Below are 7,215 nucleotides of genomic sequence, written 5' to 3' on the forward strand. Positions count from 1 at the left end.
TGACTGAGCCTTTGCCGCTCTGGAGCTCCTCGTTTCGAAGGAAGTTTCAAGTCACTGACGTACGGGACCCACACGCTTGGTCCCAGATGTCGGTGGCGTGGTGTGGTGCTAGTCGATGGCGACGAGGGATTGTTTCTGTTGCGACGGTGAGAGGCGAGCGGGCGATGTGTGGCGGGAAGGCGAAGAGGCACCGTAGCCACTCGTGGCGCGTGGGCAGGGTCCCGCGTGGTGAGATGAATCTGCTGTGGGGTCGGGGCGTCAGTGCGGTTGCGGTCCCGGCTCCCGTTTGTGGTGGGCGGGTAGCTGGCCGACGTGGGCCGTGCTGCGCCTACCCGGGGTGCGGTTATCTATTGGAAGATGGTTACGAAGGACAACCAACCCGCATGTCAAAACTCTATTTAACTCAAAAAATATTATCAATATTTTTTAAAAAAAATTGTCAATATTTTTTTTAAAAAAAGTTGGATCAACATTTTAAAAAAAATTAAACCAATATTTCTTCAGAAAAAGAAAAAAATGCATTAACATTTTCAAAGAAAAGTTGGTCCAGCATTTTTTCGACCTTCTTCCCACGCTCCATAGCTGGTGGCAGGGGTGGCGAGGTGCGGAGGCACTGAGAGGGCGGCGGCGCACGGCGGGCAGAAGCTCACGATGTGACGGCGGTACAGGCAGGGAGGAGAGAGGAGTGAAGTTAGGGTTTTGATTTAATGCATATACGACATATCTCATTGGTCAACATGGAAGTTACCCCCAATGGATATGATTTCCGGCAGTTATCACCCAAGACGACGGGCCTGCTACTGTTGCCTTCTACCACGTGTCAGGCCGCTGCTTGCCTACGAATGGTGGGCTGCCTTCGGCCCAAATTAATGATTGGACTGTTTGCATCTTGTAGGAACAAAAGCACAAGCATGCATGCAAAGATGATTTGAAACAAAAAAAAAAGTCATAAATCTTAAATCACTCATCCAAACAAAATTCCGATTTCACAATAATGTTTGTTACGAAAAGTTGACTACTCTACTCTAGTTCGTTTTCTTCTATTTCTCTACTCTACTCTACTCTATTTCCACATAAAGATGATTCAAAATTTCGTATTTTCCTACCCGTTAAGTGGAGCTGTCGTGGGGCCTTAGGCTATTTTCCTTTTTGTGTTGGGCTTTCTGCACTGTAGCTCGTTATGGCCTTAGTGGGCTTATATACAATTTTTTACGAGCTGAATTCCTTTTTATGCGTTTCACTTCTGTTTTGTGTATTTACTCTATATTTTAGTATTTTTTCTGGTTATAATAAATTGTTCGGCTACAGAACTTTTAAACATATTTTATTGTCATGTGTTAATGAAAATTCTGATAATATAATTTTGTCTGATCATTCCCACATAATTTTCTAGTGATGCAATTTCATTATTACGTTTCGATTGTTCTGATAATACATTGAGTTTCTTCGGGAGTGCATTTTAATTTTCCCTATAAATTGTTTGATATATATATGTTCCATGCTATATTCTTAAAAAATGTTATATGGCGAGTATAATTATATTGTTCTTATTATAATATATTTGGGTTGTGCATGCATGTCACTAGAAATTATAATGTTTTCATACATGCCATCCAAATTGTTGAATTCTCCTTTGTGCTATAATTCAAAAATTGTATACGTGCGCTCGGTTCCTCCCGCAGCCCGCGAGGTTGTAGGGAAGCTGAAATATTTTTGGTATAAAGCTTAAGCTAGGATTTTCTTTAAAGTTCACATTTTATGGAACAAATCACATTTATTTTAAGAATACTTTTAGTTAAGCTGGGACATGTTTCTTTTGAAGGTGAAAGTATTTTTTCCTCGTGAAATTAGAAAAATTATTGTGTTGAGTAGATCATTTTAAAAACGCTGTTGAAAGTTTCAAATTATATGAAGAATGTTGAAGCAATTCGTACATATTTTTTTGAAATAACTAGTACAGTAAGCTAATAATAAGAATAACAAAAAGGTAAGAAAAATAGAATAGGGCTAAGCTCTCCCCAGATCCTACGTGTTGGACTTTTCGTCGGATGGCACGCAGCCAGTGTGTGAGCGGCACGTGGCAGCTAGCCCGCGCCGGCCAGGTGGAGGCGAACAGCTCCCCCAGTCCAGTCTTCATCAGTCCTCACCTCAGTAATAACTCACCGAGCACAAGACCACGGTGACGTGGACCATCCCTTCTCCGGAACTTCCCCCCTTCCGCCTTCCTTGCCCTTGCCTCCCCCTTCACCTCCACCTCCCCTTCTTGCGTGCCGCCGACAAGCGCCACGCCTAGATGGCGGGGAAACACTCCGACCACCACTACGACTGCTTGACGGTCGGCCTCGGCGTTGGGTTGTCCCTCCTGGCAGTCGCGGGGCTGGTCATTTGCTGCCGCAAGCGGCGCCGCGGCCGTACGGTGCGCCTGGAAGACGTGTTGAAGAGCCCCGGCCGCGCGGAGCCTTGGGATGCCGAGGAGCGTCCGGGCTCCGGAGGAGAGAGTCCGGGCGCCGGCGACGTGCCTCTGGGCGCCGTGGCGGTGGCGGAGGGAGAGCGCCGCGCGTCGCTAGTCCTGGAGGCCGGCGAGCATCGGCCGAGCTTCGAGCGTCGGGTGGACGCTGGACACTCGCCGGCAAGCACCGACGACGACGAGGTTCCGCCGTCGACGCTCCTAAACCCTCTGGGCGCCGTGGCGGTGGCAAAGGGAGAGCGCCGCGCGTCGCTGGACCTGGAGGCCGGCGGACATTGGCCGAGCTTCGAGCGGTGGGACAGGCGGGTGGACGTACGTGGAGCGCTCGCCGGCAAGCACCGACGACGACGAGTTTCCTCCGTCGAGCCTCCTTCCTGCCTGGCAGGCTTCGCTCCCGTCGTCGTCGTCGGGCTCACGCGCTCCGGAGATCGCAGCGACATTCCCCGGCGTCGACGAGCACTACATAGACACACGGCGGCAAGCATGTCCCGCGCGCGGCTGCGATCGCGAGGGCCTGGCGGCAGCGCAGGCGGCCACTGTGGACGACTTGCCGCCGTTGCCCATGCGGGCGCCATACGTGCTGCTGGAAGATCTTCCGCCGGGGCACCACGAGCACATCTGGGGACCGCCGGGAGAGCGGATGCCCTCACCGCCTCCGGCTTCGTCCCCCGGCTCCTCGTCGCCGTCATGCTCCTGCTGCATCTACGTGTTCGACTACGGGGGTGTTTGGATACGAGGTGTTAAACTTTAACAGTGTCACATCGAATGTTCGGATGCTAATTAGGAGAACTAAATATGAGCTAATTATAAAACTAATTGCAGAACCCTATGCTAATTCACGAGACGAATCTATTAAGCCTAATTAATCCATCATTAGCAAATGGTTACTGTAGCACCACATTGTCAAATCATGTACTAATTAGGCTTAATAGATTCGTATCGCGAATTACACTTCATCTGTGCAATTAGTTTTGTAATTAGTCTATATTTAATACTCCTAATTAGCATTCAAACATCCGATGTGACAGGTGTTAAACTTTAACACTAGTGAGCCAAACAGGCCCTACATATTCGCAGCAGATTGCTAGTCAGTAGTCACCCTAATTACTATAGCTGATAATTGTGCTGATTAGAGTGCATCAGCCGCATGCTCGATCGGTCCCTGAACATACGAGCAAATTAACCTTGTCTTATGAACAGTGTGCTGACGACTGGGGACACGTGGCCAGCTGCTATTTGGCAAGGTCTGATAGGGAGGGAGCGATGACGACGGCCGCATCCTTATGGCAGCAGCAGTCACCCCGAGCCCACTAGCTCTTTTGTTTACGCTTCCGTTCATTTGACTAGAGAAGACCCCACGGCGATGCTCAGCACTGAGCTGAAATTTTTGTTGTTGTTGGGTGTTGACTACTGTTGAGGCACGTTTGCAGTTCATCAACATTCCATGAACTTGAAAAAAAGCCAGATCTTTCTCCTTCCCAAGTGTGCCCCCTTTGGTGAACTGAGGTATATTCGAGTTTGTGGACTCGAAATTCTTCTGTTCTACCATTATTTTTGAATTCTTGACTCCGTGAAGTCCACTATGGAGCGTCTATAGTCTTTATTGTATCTTTGTTGTCTTGTTGCACAATTGTAGTATTAAGTTGACTGGTGTAATTTTCATGTCACTCTAATTTAACATGCAAGCTATCTAAAAAATTGTAGCAATGACCAAATTCTATTTCTTACACCTACAATTTATTACCTTAATTTTATTGCAATAACTACATATTAAAAACATATTTACTCTATTTTTTTCCATACCTAATATTGATCAAGATATTTAACTAATACGAATCATATATAACAAGCAAGCTATCCATCAAATTCTATCTCAAAAACATGTACAAATAAAAATCATCTCCATTCTCCCTCATTCTAAAAAACTCATTTTTCTCTATCTCCAAAGCATAAAACAAAGCATAATAATAATAAATGAAGGGAGGATGAAGTAGCTAACTTTAACAACACTTTGGATGAGTGAAATCCCCATGAAAATGAGGGGAAAAAATCGGGCAACACCTCCCTAAGCTTGCTTGCTAGCCATATAGAAGGAGCTTGAAGCTCTCGGTCTGAGTGGCTCGGGCTCAGGGAGGAAGAAGCTGAATTTATAAGCGAGGCGTTTAGTCCCGGTTGGAATTACCAACCGTGACTAATTAGTAATTCCAACCGGGACTAAAGGGGAGCCTTTAGTCCCTGTTGGTTTTTTCAACCGGGACTAAACATCCCGCTAGATTCCCTCGTCCCACTAGCCGTTACAACCGGGACTAAAGGGGGCTCTTTAGCCCCGGTTGATATTACCAACTGGGACTAAAGCTCCCCTAGTTGGTGGTCGTCGGTGGTGGTCTTTTGACCCGGGACTAAAGGCCTAGTCCCGGTCAAAAACAACCGGGACTAAAAAAAGCTGGATGGAAGGTCTCTACCAGCGCATATATTAGTTGTCTTCATAGTTCAAATTGCTTACACCACATATACAGTATAGTTAAGCTTGTAATGCTGGCCACAGGGAACTAGCTGGAAGTTATTAAATTTGGTGAACCCAGCCTAATAGTGTCATATAAATACCAATACAGATGATAATTCTAAAGTCGTTAATAAGGTTGGCAATCGAGACAACACATAGTTACTAGATATATATGTACTATGGATTCGATTATTAATATGCTTATATATGTCTAGCTTGGGCTATGCATGGAACCAGCAGCGCCCAAGATCAAGCCGACTGTGATCATAGCTGGTCGTTGCCAACGCTGGTTGCCGTGGCGCAGAAGCTTCGGGTACCTTAGTAAAGCGGCCTCTCACTCGGGGTCTCATCTCTGCATAGGCTTTCCTGGATGCATATCGTATTTGCTTCTCATAGCACCTCCTCATCCTCTTCTCCTTGTACCTCATCAGCTTTGCCGCCCTTTCCATTGATGGATCGGCTGGCCTTTGCAGCTGATTGTTGATCAGGATTGGCTCCTTGAGCCTCGAGCTTGCAGCATCAGTGAATGTGCTCCCACAGAATGACATCTGCATGCAACAAGAATTTAAATCATAGGAAAATGGACAAGGTATATATGCAGATATATAATTTAGTCGAGCAAAAAATGTGTCAAAATAGGCCTACTTATGCGTGAGCCATGAACATCAGACGTTGCCTAGCTGGGACGATTTGGGATCCTAAAATAGATCCAAAGCCAATGCGACAGCGTTTGTTATCACTCCTTGCTCCTATTGATGCAAATGATTAAGTTCTTTCTATTTATATGCTTCCAAAATGCATCCATTGATCAGGTATTACAGCAAAATGTAAACATCCAATCTGTCAGTTAACCACATAAAATGAGACAGCTTATTACCCATTTCATCAATCTTTGGCAAGGACATACCTTCAGGATCGATGTATAGACACTAGATGGATATATCAGATATACATGTAAAAATTTGACATATCATGTTTAGTTTGCGAGCATTCTTTCTTGGTGTCTTTAACATACAATCAAACAAGTCAGATCAGCTAACTAGCTAGCAAGGTAGATATATCACTGAACATACCTAATATGCATATTAATTTATGGTTGATTTCTCGCATATATACATATCATCAGCGCCTAATTAAAAGACCTATATATCCTGGGACAAGAGCATAGTTTTAATTTTCAAGATGAAAACACTCTCCAACAAGTAGTGAAAAAATGGAAAAAAGGAAACCTATACGGTTTTCTCCTTTTATTTAATAGAATTTGTTGAGTTGCTACAAACACATATAAGTTTGATGACAAGATTATATACGATCAACACAAGTATAATACTATATTTGCCTTTCTCCATATATATTTCCCCTCCACAAGGGAATATCTCCACCGGTGATTAATTTCCCTCTCAGTCCTCGGAGTGTATTAGTTATTAGTTTAATTTGCTTTGATAGAATTTTATGTGTCGATTCTCACAACAAACCAGCACACCGCTTTGTATGTTGCTTACTTTAAAAACAAGCCAGAATCCCTAAATTTGAGTAGAAAAACAACATCAGCCCTCGCCACCAAAGGTTAAGGCCCAGAATCTTTCGCGGTTGGATCACTTTCAACAAGGCATGTACACAAGAACCACATGTGGTGTGGAGCTCAAGAAGAAGCAAATAGAAAAAACAACGAAAGAAAGAACTGTGACCAACAATTAAGCACAGAAAAGAAGCAACAGTTGCCGAGTGAACCGGCCGGAGATTCTTTCGAACCACTACTACTTACGATGGCGGCGCTTGCTGCTGTCTCCGTGTGCCGGGCGCCGCCGCCAACTCCCAGCCTGGCGTCCACCTCTCCCTGGCCAAGGGACACCTCAAAGGTGAGCCCTTTTCCGGGGTGGTACTGCAGCCCAAACGGATCAAACGCAGGTGGCCTTTGGTGAGGCTGGTTCTCAACTGGGGACCGGTCATCGCCGACGGCGGGCGGCGGGTCGTCGAAGAGCCAGGCAACGCTTTCATGGTCGTCCTGGCCGAAGAACTGGAACTCGTGCAGGCTCCCCGGTGGCTGCTGCGTACCGGGCTCATGATGATCATGAACCTCACCGGTGAAGATGGAGAAAGCAGCCTGGCTGTCGTCTGCTCCGGCGTGCAAGAGGTGCGGGCAGCAGGCGGACGCGCCGCACGCGCTGCACGTTGGCCCCGACATGGATCGATCGAAGAGGCTTCTTGTCAATTGAGATGGTGTGCAGGAGGACCAAGATGCTAG

The 7,215-nt window shown here is 46.2% G+C and overlaps 1 pseudogene; it reads right to left on the reverse strand.

Moving 5' to 3' along the window:
* Nucleotides 1–4,929: 4,929 nt before the first annotated feature.
* Nucleotides 4,930–7,215, reverse strand: LOC101783085 (annotated as a pseudogene).

The sequence above is a fragment of the Setaria italica genome, chromosome IX, assembly GCF_000263155.2.
Source record: "Setaria italica strain Yugu1 chromosome IX, Setaria_italica_v2.0, whole genome shotgun sequence".
Taxonomy (NCBI): domain Eukaryota; kingdom Viridiplantae; phylum Streptophyta; class Magnoliopsida; order Poales; family Poaceae; genus Setaria; species Setaria italica.